Below are 13,439 nucleotides of genomic sequence, written 5' to 3'. Positions count from 1 at the left end.
TGCGTAAGGTGATACATCTACCCAGTGGGCTGTCACAGTCATATAGTCCTTAGTCTGCCCTGTTCCACTTGTCCACATGTCCGTGGTTAAGTGGACATTGTGTACAACGGCATTTTTCAGGACACTGAGGACACTTTTTCTGACGTTTCTGTACAGTCTCGGTATCGCCTGCCTAGTGAAGTGGAATCTAGACGGGATTTGGAACCGGGGACACACTACCTCCATCAATTGTCTAAATCCCACTGCACTAATGGCGGATACCGGACGCACGTCTAACACCAACATAGCAGTCAAGGCCTCAGTTATACGTTTTGCTTCAGGATGACTGCTGTCGTACTTCATCCTCCTCGCTAAGGACTGTTGGAGGGTCAATTGTTTAGTAAAAGTAGTGGTGTTCCTACTTCCTCTCTGGGATGATGAACGACTCCCAGCAGCAGCAACAGCAGCAGCGGCAGCAGTAGGCGTAGCAATGCAGGATCCTCCAGAGGAATCCCGGATAGGAGAGTCAGTCATGCCAGTGACATGGCCTGCAGGACTACTTCCGATCCTGACTAAGGAGGAAATTGACGAGGAGGGAGTTGACGGTGTGGTTTGCAGGCGCTTGGATACAACAGAACAACGGGATTTAGGTGTCCCTGGACTGCTTACGGTCTTAGCCAAAGTTTCTGAACTTGACAGTAACTTTTTATGAACGCGCTGCAGGTGCCGTATAAGGGAGGATGTTCCTAGGTGGTTGACGTCCCTACCCCTACTTATTTCACCTTTACATATGGTACATATGGCAAGACAGTTGTTGTCCGGATTTGGATAGAAATATTGCCAGACCAAAGAGGTGGAATGTTTGGTCTTCTGCCCAGGCATGACCGTGATGGGCTTTTTCATCCCACGGACAACAACTGTCTCCCCCGGAGCCTGATTTAAACAAACCACATCACCATCAGAATCCTCCTCGCCAACTTCCTCCTCAGCGCCAGCTACACCAGTATCCTCATCCTGTTGTACTTCAACAGTGACATCTTCAATTTGCATATCAGCAAGTGGACTGTGGGTGCTCCATTCAGCACTTGCAGGGGGCGTGCAAATGGTGGAAAGAGCCACCTCTTCCCGTCCAGTGCTGGGAAGGTCAGGCATCGCAACCACCACCACACTTGGACTCTCCTTGGGGATTTGTGATATCTTCTTAGAAAGCACAGTTCTTCGCTGTGCTTTTGCCAGCTTAACTCTTTTGATTTTTTTAGTGGGAGGAGGGCTTCCATCGTCATGTGAAGCTGAACCACTAGTCATGAACATACTAGGGATCGACCTTAGCCGTTCCTTGCCACTCCGTGTCGTAAATGGCATATTGGCAAGTTTACGTTTCTCTTCAGCTGATTTAAATGTCTTTTTCAAGGTCATTTTCCTGAACTTTGCCATTTGGGATTGTATGTGCCCTCTACTATGACATTGGGCATCGGCCTTGGCAGACGACGTTGATGGCATGTTATCGTCTATGTCATGACTAGTGGCAGCAGCTTCAGCACTAGGAGGAAGTGGTTCTTGATCTTTCTCTATTTTATTTTTATCGGAGAAAGTTTGGTCCTCCATTTATGTTATATCGATTTGATATATACGTGCGGCTAAACACAGAAAATAATTTTTTTTTTGGTTTGGACTGGAGTGTACTTTGTGGGTTACAGCACCCTTTAACGGTCAAGCCAGCCGGCCCTTTACTTATGACACAGGCGCACTCTTGGCACTACTTTGTTGATGCACGTGCGGCTACTGCGCACACAATTCACAAACACAGAAAATAATTTTTTTTTGGTTTGGACTGGAGTGTACTTTCGGGGGTTACAGCACCCTTTAACGGTCAAGCCAGCCGGCCCTTTACTTATGACACAGGCGCACGCTTGGCACTACTTTGTTGATGCACGTGCGGCTACTGCGCACACAATTCACAAACACAGAAAATAATTTTTTTTGGTTTGGACTGGAGTGTACTTTCGGGGGTTACAGCACCCTTTAACGGTCAAGCCAGCCGGCCCTTTACTTATGACACAGGCGCACTCTTGGCACTACTTTGTTGATGCACGTGCGGCTACTGCGCACACAATTCACAAACACAGAAAATAATTTTTTTTTGGTTTGGACTGGAGTGTACTTTCGGGGGTTACAGCACCCTTAACGGTCAAGCCAGCTGGCCCTTTACTTATGACACAGGCGCACGCTTGGCACTACTTTGTTGATGCACGTGCGGCTACTGCGCACACAATTCACAAACACAGAAAATAATTTTTTTTTGGTTTGGACTGGAGTGTACTTTCGGGGGTTACAGCACCCTTTAACGGTCAAGCCAGCCGGCCCTTTACTTATGACACAGGCGCACGCTTGGCACTACTTTGTTGATGCACGTGCGGCTACTGCGCACACAATTCACAAACACAGAAAATAATTTTTTTTTGGTTTGGACTGGAGTGTACTTTGGGGGTTACAGCACCCTTTAACGGTCAAGCCAGCCGGCCCTTTACTTATGACACAGGCGCACGCTTGGCACTACTTTGTTGATGCACGTGCGGCTACTGCGCACACAATTCACAAACACAGAAAATATTTTTTTTTTGGTTTGGACTGGAGTGTACTTTCGGGGGTTACAGCACCCTTTAATGGTCAAGCCAGCCGACCCTTTACTTATGACACAGGCGCACGCTTGGCACTACTTTGTTGATGCACGTGCGGCTACTGCGCACACAATTCACAAACACAGAAAATAATTTTTTTTTGGTTTGGACTGGAGTGTACTTTGGGGGTTACAGCACCCTTTAACGGTCAAGCCAGCCGGCCCTTTACTTATGACACAGGCGCATGCTTGGCACTACTTTGTTGATGCACGTGCGGCTACTGCGCACACAATTCACAAACACAGAAAATAATTTTTTTTTTGGTTTGGACTGGAGTGTACTTTCGGGGGTTACAGCACCCTTAACGGTCAAGCCAGCCGGCCCTTTACTTATGACACAGGCACACGCTTGGCACTACTTTGTTGATGCACGTGCGGCTACTGCGCACACAATTCACAAACACAGAAAATAATTTTTTTTTTGGTTTGGACTGGAGTGTACTTTGGGGGTTACAGCACCCTTTAACGGTCAAGCCAGCCGGCCCTTTACTTATGAAACAGGCGCACGCTTGGCACTACTTTGTTGATGCACGTGCGGCTACTGCGCACACAATTCACAAACACAGAAAATATTTTTTTTTTTGGTTTGGACTGGAGTGTACTTTCGGGGGTTACAGCACCCTTAACGGTCAAGCCAGCCGGCCCTTTACTTATGACACAGGCGCACGCTTGGCACTACTTTGTTGATGCACGTGCGGCTACTGCGCACACAATTCACAAACACAGAAAATAATTTTTTTTTGGTTTGGACTGGAGTGTACTTTCGGGGGTTACAGCACCCTTTAATGGTCAAGCCAGCCGGCCCTTTACTTATGACACAGGCGCACGCTTGGCACTACTTTGTTGATGCACGTGCGGCTACTGCGCACACAATTCACAAACACAGAAAATAATTTTTTTTTGGTTTGGACTGGAGTGTACTTTCGGGGGTTACAGCACCCTTTAACGGTCAAGCCAGCCGGCCCTTTACTTATGACACAGGCGCACGCTTGGCACTACTTTGTTGATGCACGTGCGGCTACTGCGCACACAATTCACAAACACAGAAAATAATTTTTTTTTGGTTTGGACTGGAGTGTACTTTGGGGGTTACAGCACCCTTTAACGGTCAAGCCAGCCGGCCCTTTACTTATGACACAGGCGCACGCTTGGCACTACTTTGTTGATGCACGTGCGGCTACTGCGCACACAATTCACAAACACAGAAAATAATTTTTTTTTGGTTTGGACTGGAGTGTACTTTCGGGGGTTACAGCACCCTTTAATGGTCAAGCCAGCCGGCCCTTTACTTATGACACAGGCGCACGCTTGGCACTACTTTGTTGATGCACGTGCGGCTACTGTGCACACAATTCACAAACACAGAAAATAATTTTTTTTTGGTTTGGACTGGAGTGTACTTTGGGGGTTACAGCACCCTTTAACGGTCAAGCCAGCCGGCCCTTTACTTATGACACAGGCGCATGCTTGGCACTACTTTGTTGATGCACGTGCGGCTACTGCGCACACAATTCACAAACACAGAAATTAATTTTTTTTTTGGTTTGGACTGGAGTGTACTTTCGGGGGTTACAGCACCCTTAACGGTCAAGCCAGCCGGCCCTTTACTTATGACACAGGCACACGCTTGGCACTACTTTGTTGATGCACGTGCGGCTACTGCGCACACAATTCACAAACACAGAAAATAATTTTTTTTTTGGTTTGGACTGGAGTGTACTTTGGGGGTTACAGCACCCTTTAACGGTCAAGCCAGCCGGCCCTTTACTTATGACACAGGCGCACGCTTGGCACTACTTTGTTGATGCACGTGCGGCTACTGCGCACACAATTCACAAACACAGAAAATATTTTTTTTTTTGGTTTGGACTGGAGTGTACTTTCGGGGGTTACAGCACCCTTAACGGTCAAGCCAGCCGGCCCTTTACTTATGACACAGGCGCACGCTTGGCACTACTTTGTTGATGCACGTGCGGCTACTGCGCACACAATTCACAAACACAGAAAATAATTTTTTTTTGGTTTGGACTGGAGTGTACTTTCGGGGGTTACAGCACCCTTTAATGGTCAAGCCAGCCGGCCCTTTACTTATGACACAGGCGCACGCTTGGCACTACTTTGTTGATGCACGTGCGGCTACTGCGCACACAATTCACAAACACAGAAAATAATTTTTTTTTGGTTTGGACTGGAGTGTACTTTCGGGGGTTACAGCACCCTTTAACGGTCAAGCCAGCCGGCCCTTTACTTATGACACAGGCGCACGCTTGGCACTACTTTGTTGATGCACGTGCGGCTACTGCGCACACAATTCACAAACACAGAAAAAAATTTTTTTTTGGTTTGGACTGGAGTGTACTTTGGGGGTTACAGCACCCTTTAACGGTCAAGCCAGCCGGCCCTTTACTTATGACACAGGCGCACGCTTGGCACTACTTTGTTGATGCACGTGCGGCTACTGCGCACACAATTCACAAACACAGAAAATAATTTTTTTTTGGTTTGGACTGGAGTGTACTTTCGGGGGTTACAGCACCCTTTAATGGTCAAGCCAGCCGGCCCTTTACTTATGACACAGGCGCACGCTTGGCACTACTTTGTTGATGCACGTGCGGCTACTGCGCACACAATTCACAAACACAGAAAATAATTTTTTTTTGGTTTGGACTGGAGTGTACTTTGGGGGTTACAGCACCCTTTAACGGTCAAGCCAGCCGGCCCTTTACTTATGACACAGGCGCATGCTTGGCACTACTTTGTTGATGCACGTGCGGCTACTGCGCACACAATTCACAAACACAGAAAATAATTTTTTTTTTGGTTTGGACTGGAGTGTACTTTCGGGGGTTACAGCACCCTTAACGGTCAAGCCAGCCGGCCCTTTACTTATGACACAGGCACACGCTTGGCACTACTTTGTTGATGCACGTGCGGCTACTGCGCACACAATTCACAAACACAGAAAATAATTTTTTTTTTGGTTTGGACTGGAGTGTACTTTGGGGGTTACAGCACCCTTTAACGGTCAAGCCAGCCGGCCCTTTACTTATGACACAGGCGCACGCTTGGCACTACTTTGTTGATGCACGTGCGGCTACTGCGCACACAATTCACAAACACAGAAAATATTTTTTTTTTTGGTTTGGACTGGAGTGTACTTTCGGGGGTTACAGCACCCTTAACGGTCAAGCCAGCCGGCCCTTTACTTATGACACAGGCGCACGCTTGGCACTACTTTGTTGATGCACGTGCGGCTACTGCGCACACAATTCACAAACAGAAAATAATTTTTTTTTGGTTTGGACTGGAGTGTACTTTCGGGGGTTACAGCACCCTTTAACGGTCAAGCCAGCCGGCCCTTTACTTATGACACAGGCGCACGCTTGGCACTACTTTGTTGATGCACGTGCGGCTACTGCGCACACAATTCACAAACACAGAAAATATATTATTTTTTTAGCACTTGGGGGGAGCACCCCTGATGGACAGAGCAGCCCCTGGACAACACTACAGCACCTCTTTAGGACTGGGCCACTGCACAGGACTTTGGAGTGGACACAGCCCCTATGGAGAACTGACTGCACAACACAGTCCAGCCAGCCCCTATGGACTTTGAAGTAGTGGACACAGCCCCTATTAACAACAGCAGCACAGCACAACACAGCCAGCCCCTATGGACTTTGAAGTAGTGGACAACAGCAGCACTACACTACACTACACTACACAGCCCTAACTCCCACCCTCCCTCTTCACTGTCCACAGCCGAGTGAGAAAATGGCGCCGACGTGGGTACCTTATATAGGATCCAAAACCCGTGAGACTCGGAAGGCGGGAAGATGACGTTTTGCCTCGATTTCAGAATCCGAGTCAGGCGGGAAAAGTCGAGCCTGACTCGGATCGGACTCGGATCGGGGGGGCTCGGGGGGGTTCGGATTTCAGAAATCCGAACCCGCTCACCCCTAGTTACAACAATGGGGACATAAAGACAAGGGGGAGGTTGCAAGACACTCCTAGGCATATTTTGTTATTTAAAGAATTTACATACATTAAATACATTTTTATAAAATATGTTTACAACTTACTTAAATAATAAAATCTTTTTGATGACCTTTTTGTTAAAAAATAATAGTTTAGTGGATAAAATTCCCAACAATGACAGCATGAAGGTTGGAAGAGAGAAAGTGAAGGAGCCAGGTAGCAACATTATAGAGGCAACAGTCAGGACCAGAAAAACTGTACATGATGGCTATGCAGATACAGGACAGGTGGAAGAGGTGGATAGAGTGAATTTCAAAGAAGAGGAGGCAGGGTTCAGGAGATTAACATAGAAGCTGTAACGGGGAGAAAGAAGGCTTTCCATAGGATTGCTTTTCTGGCACCCTGGTCTGTAAGTGTTGGAGAAGTGCAGAACTCCTAAACAGAGAGTAGCAAGAGAGGTGGTGTCGGTAGAGGATAGCTGGGAGGTTTAGATATGAAGAAATCACATAGACATAGGCCAGTTTGTTGAACTCTGATCTAGCATTCCAGAGAGCACAGTAAAAAGGGAACATGGGTAAAGTAGAGACTTAGGGCCATATTCATTTAGCCACAAAAAGTGCTATCCGATTTGCACTTTTCGCCTTTTTTCAGAGTATCTCCATATTCAATACCCCGGAGTTTTGGCCTACGCCAAAACTCCATCGGAAAAAACAGGCAAAAAAGTTTCTCCAGCAAAAGGCAGGAGAAAAGAAGTGCAAAATCCATATTGTGGGGTACAAATGTGGGGAGTTGGTTCAGAACCCTTTGGAAAAAATTAAAAAATGTACTTAATTAACCCTAAAAAAGACATGTAATTTTTGGGGCAAAAATTAAAATAGGATTTTAAAATTATAAAAAGTGGGGGGCCTGGTATTTTGGGGGGGCTATATGGTTGGGACAGGTGTTTTTGGGATTGCACGAGACTGCAGCAGATGTATGTTTAGAGACATCAAAATATACTAGTGCCCATTTTCAGGTACACCAGATTTAACCTCTGTACTTATTTTTCAGAAAAAGCATTGCTTTATATCATTTTTCCACACATATGCAAATATGCATATAACAGCCCATTGCAACAAAACAAGTTCACTAACTACATTTACTAGGGCTACTACTACTATTCTATATTGATTCCCAGGGTGACTGATGATTTTTATGGGGTACAGACTGATTTCCCCCAAAAAAGAGGTCCTTTTCGCTAGTTTCTCTTTCCAGAACAATAGCCTATCCGCTTTTTCACCTGTTTTACAATTGAATAGGGTGAAAAGCGGGGATGTGCATGGAAAAAACATTGCTTCAAAACAGGCAAATTAGGTGAATTAATCCGCTTTTTCACCAGACAGCACTTTTCATGGCCAATTGAATTTGGCCCTTAGATAAAGTTCTTGGGGTTGCTGCTTTGCATGGATGGGCAGAGTTTTGAGTGACATGGGGCAAAGGCAGACAGGGACAGAATGGGCTGAGAAAGAGAAGAGATGTAATCAAGAGACTGGAGTGGAGTGGGAAAGGAGAGGATTGCTCTATAGGCAGAAAAGAAGCAGAGATGAGCTTGGCAAGGAGAGGAGATAGATACAAGGGGACAGAGGGAAGGGACAGGTAGTGACCTTGATTTTTAATTAGGATCCTGATTTTTGAGCACTGTGCCACTGTCCCACCCATGGGATGTTGAGGGGACACTAAGCACCACTGTCCTGCATAGCAGAGCAGCAGTGAGAGGATGCTGCACATGCAAGGATGCTGGGTACATACAGCCCAGCAGCTCCTGGGCTTACCACCAGCATGACGAATAACGGGGGGGGGAACACAACATGCCCCCAAAACATCACACAAAGGGGAGCAGCCTAGTGGGTTGCAAAGCCTTTGCTCTACCCGAGTGCCATAGTGTCAGGAATTCAGGATTACAAATGGGTGGCAGAATATCATGATCTTTGCATAGAACATGGGTAGCAGAGTGTCAGCAACTCAGGATTGTGAATGGGTAGCAGATTGTCAGGAGCATACAGACAGCAGAGTATCTGGAATTCAGGATACCAGGAACAGGGCTGGATCACCAGAACTCCAATTTTGAGACCCCATAAGCTCAACAGTGATCTGGCCATGACTGCAAGGAAAGTCAGAGTTTTAAAGACTGACACAGTTCCTTAACCTTTAGAAATGCAGCAGGACTGCTTAAGTCCTGCATTGCTGGAATAGTTGAAATCCATGATACAGCATCTCCTATGGTTGATGTTTGATATTACAACTACAAAGTCCATAGTCACCAAGACCAGGTCTTCAGGCTCTCACAAACAGTAAGGGCTAAATGTATTTATTATGTGGAACTTTTCAAACCCACCATGTCTCCAGCTATTTCAGCCTATGGATTTAAAAAGTATATTCAATACAAAACACACTTCATTTTGTATGGAATATACAGTAATTTCAACTTTAAATTCATATTATGAAGAAACCCTTTTTTGTGGAAATCATAAGTTCTAGGCAAGCATTTTGGTTTTGCATTGTCAATATTTACTAATTTGAAAGTTTCCTGTGAACTTACAGATGTACCAAAACATGTTACTTTGGCATAAATAGAAATTTCAACTGACCTTACCAATCTTTACAAAATGTCAGCAAAATAATTTGAAAAGCTTAGTTCCTGAGATTGTGGCATTCTATTACTTGAATGTACTAAAGCCCATGCCATATGGCTGCAAAACTAAGTAGATATGCTAACGTAATATGTGATCCTCTTACATGCTGTGAGTTTGCACAGATAATGTTGAGTTAAGTGATTATGGGTCATGTTTCAATGTTTAAAGCACATTGAATACAACATATTTACTTCCTAATCTGAAAAAACAGGAAGACATTGGTGAAAAGCATGTAATATATGTACCAACATTTCTGTATTTGTTCTTTAATGCTGCCAAAATCATCTGACATTTCTGTTCTATCATATAATTTCCTTTGTTCTTTACCTACAATTCCATATATGCAACTCATTGTTTTCCCATCATATTTTACAAATGCAGCATCTAAAATCAGCTACTGATATGCTATATTATTGCTGAACTTTATTAAGAATAACGATAAAGGAAGTAATTTTTTTTACAGTTTTATTGCCTAACCTTTTTTTTTCTCATCAATACAAGAAGGGTAGAGACCTGGCTAGTAAAAAATTGTACTTGGTGCAATGTTATTAATAGATCAGAAACAGAAAGATAAGAAAGCCATTTTCTCTAGAATAGATGGCAACTATACCTGTAATCACTGTATTTGCACATTGTAGTTGACTCACACTTTGTGGATACATTAGTCTAATTAAAGTAATGTTCCAGAGAATGTTTTTAATTACTGAATCTTATTTTATAAAGATTGATGTCACACACGTTCAAAGCTTCAATTACACAAACAATTGTTTTCTTTGTGGTTTTTAATAATGTGCATTTTACCAATAGTGCCTTCGTTTGAATTCCTTGTCAACATAGTATTTGACACTTAACTATGAATGATATATCCAATGGAAAAAAAGCCAAAATCTTGGTAAAAAAATGTTGATGCTGCTTTTTGTTTTTGCTTTGCCCTAAATATGTAGGGGATACTATGTAGAGGTTACTCCAAGGACATTATGTATTGCCATCTCATTTCAGTGAAGGTCTTCTTATGTGGAACCTTTTTGTTTTTGCTTTGCCCTAAATATGTAGGGGATACTATGTAGAGGTTACTCCAAGGACATTATGTATTGCCATCTCATTTCAGTGAAGGTCTTCTTATGTGGAACCTTCATATAAATTATCCTGACTGTACTTGTACAATATCTCAGGATGGCATTAGCAAAAAGAGATGACTGATGAAAATAATAAATTATTGATTTTTGTATTAGCAGGGATCTTTTGATATTAGTTTAGCTATTGCCTCACTACCCAGAAAGTAATTCATATTTTTGGGGGTGTAGGACGATAATGTATATAACACATGTCATATCTGTGCTATATTTTTTAGATTTACACATAAGGCTATTAATAAAATTATACTAACAAACATCTCTTTGCTTATCTCAAAATATCTCCCAGGTCGACCAATCCACTCTGCGCACGATCTACATCTCTCATCCACAGTCATTTTCTGTGCCCATTCATTGTTGCAAGACTTTTGTTTTGGCATGCACCAACTCAGTGGAATGCCCTCTCACACACAAGACTTTTCTCTAGTCTCCAAACCTTCAAGAATTCCCTGAACACTTACCTCTTCAGGCAAACTTATGAAATTTCAGAACCACCCACATAACCTCCATAAGCTGTCCTACCCAAGTACATCCCCTCTATTCAGTCTACACACAACTTTAAATATTTTCTCTTATACACTTACAGATCCCACTGACCTAGACCAACATTGCTGTGTGACTTAATCATACAGCCCCCACCAATAACCTTTGCATTCTGGCTGGACTGATGCAATATGTAGCACATATCCTGTCTATCAATACATATTTCCCTATAGATTGTAAGCTTGAGGTCAAGGCCATCTTACTTCTTTACAGGCTGTTATTAACCAGTCATATTTTGTTCCCATCAAAGGAATAAAAGGTGTCTGCGCTAGAGTCAATACACAAATCCCAATGCTGTGTATAATATGTCATATACATTTATTAAACATATAAATAAATGAACTGCAGTTCTACACTAAAACAATGTACAGATAAATCACACTGGATAATTTCTAGGCTGTATTCGGTATATATTGATGACTCATAAACCAATAGTTTAAGCTCAGAAACAATGTAGCGCTAGCAAGCACTCAATCAAAAAGTAACTAGAGAATAATAGTCACATACGAAGGATGACAGTCTGTTGTGTATAATCACCATACAGAGCCTAATGTCCAGAAGCGGTTCCCCTGTGTGCTGGGTTTGTGTGCACAGTGCTGGTACAAGATGTAATGAGGCGAAGGGTCTCTCGACCAACCTGACACCTGTATCTCCTCTGTCCCGGTGAGACCAAACAGTGCTCCGCACTTCACGTGGCTCCCGACTCGTTTGAGGGAATGATGGTGTACGTGGTGTGGTTGTGCCACTCCAGCGGCTCCCGACCAGGGCGCAGAAGGAGTGAATGTAAGTCCAGCTGCTGGTGTGACACACCAGAATATGAAGGTACATGTAGGTGGATGATGCAGGTCCATGCAAGTTGCTGGTAACACCTCCAAATACCACAAGCTTGTACAATGGTGTGTGATGGTCGGAGAATACCGCTGACAGCCACATTTGAAATACAGCACAGAGTGACAATGGGTGAGTGAGACTCACCCATTGACAATGGGAGAGTGACATTCTGGGCCTGATTCAGACCCGCTCGCAAGCACTGAGCGCTCACAAGCGGGTCGATGATGGCCCAGTGCGCATGCGTGAGACCCGGATGGCGATGGGCAAACCGTCGCTCCGGGTCTCGCACCAAAGGGGGTGTGTTGTTGATGTTGAGTGACAGCATGCCCCCTTTGGTGGGCATGCCAGGGGCGTGACTGCCCAGACGGAGGCGTTTCCATGGGAACACCTACAGTCTGGGGCCGGCCTCACTGACATCACAAGTGATGTCAGTGGGAGTGCTTTTGGCTCTGTTTGAGCCGAAAGCGCTCTAGGGCTTGCGGCAATGAGACCCTACCACAAGGGTCTCGTCGCAAGCCCGATGGTCGCGATGGTCTTGACCATCGCGACCATCTTCCTGGCCACTCGCTATAGCTGTGGGTGGTCACCCACAGTTATACGAGCGGCCAGGAGGCCGCTTTAAAAATGAAGAAGGACTGCCCTTATTCAGAGCGAGCGCTCTGTCAGAGCGTCCGGCTCTAAATTAGGGCCTCTGTTCCTTGATGCGTTTCTCCCCTTAAAATTGGGCAGTAAAATATTAAAAACAACCAGCGATGCGTGGCCCCGCTGGTCGTATTTAACATCTATCATCGCCCGAACATGACGGTCAACCTCATGACCGCCATCAGGTTGACATGTTCAGGGATGATTGATCTGCATACACTGAATGCCTGAGCGTTCAGTGTATGAATTTCACCCCTAGGGGGACGACGGCATGATTATGATGTCGTAATCGTGCCGTCGTCCCCGCATCTTGTAGTGGATGGGCAGCATAACTGTAGTTACTGAGCTAGCAAGAGATAGTTGTATAAACTTTATCCTATAATTCCATACTGTCACGGCTGCCGACACTTGAGACTCCTGTGAGGAGGCAGGCCTACTAGGCACAATAAACTGGGGTGGCTTTAGGAATGACCTTTTCATGAAATCTCGGTAGCACAGAATAAAAGTAAATAGAATTTATTCAGAGGAGAAATATAATAGCAACGTTTCACAAAAAGTATCTACAACACAGAGGTTCACATAAGCAATAATGAGTATAGGAGAAAAACCCCCATATATAGTCTTTAACACAGAAGAGCCAATATGGTAGGGAACCCCGAGTCTAGTATGAGGCTAACACCTCAGGATGGTATAGATGAGCTTCACCAGGGTGGAACCCTGTAGTGATGGAGATCCGGAGCAGAGTGAGCCCTGTGATGCGGTGAAAGACGGAGCATGGTTGAGCCCTGTGATGCTGTGAGGTTGAAGCAGGGTAGAACCCTGTGATGCGGTGAGGTCAGAGCAGGATTGAGCCCTGTGATGATGCGGTGAGGTCGGAGCAGGGTTGAGCCCTGTGATGCGGTGAGGTTCCGGAACAGGGTTGAGCCCTGCAGTGTAACTAGAATCTGGAGCGGGGTTGAGCCCTGCAAAGCAATGATGGTTGAA

At 44.9% G+C, this 13,439-nt stretch overlaps 1 protein-coding gene across 2 annotated transcripts in view; it reads left to right on the top strand.

Moving 5' to 3' along the window:
* PCDH17 (protocadherin 17) overlaps window positions 1-13,439 on the top strand; it is a 208,427-nt gene that overhangs the window by 29,940 nt on the left and 165,048 nt on the right. The window lies entirely within an intron of this gene.

This window comes from Taudactylus pleione, unplaced genomic scaffold (assembly GCF_031769625.1).
Source record: "Taudactylus pleione unplaced genomic scaffold, aTauple2 ptg000005l, whole genome shotgun sequence".
In the NCBI taxonomy this organism is placed as follows: domain Eukaryota; kingdom Metazoa; phylum Chordata; class Amphibia; order Anura; family Myobatrachidae; genus Taudactylus; species Taudactylus pleione.
The sequence above is the reverse complement of the archived record's forward strand: the minus strand, read 5'-3'. Positions and strand labels throughout refer to the sequence as shown.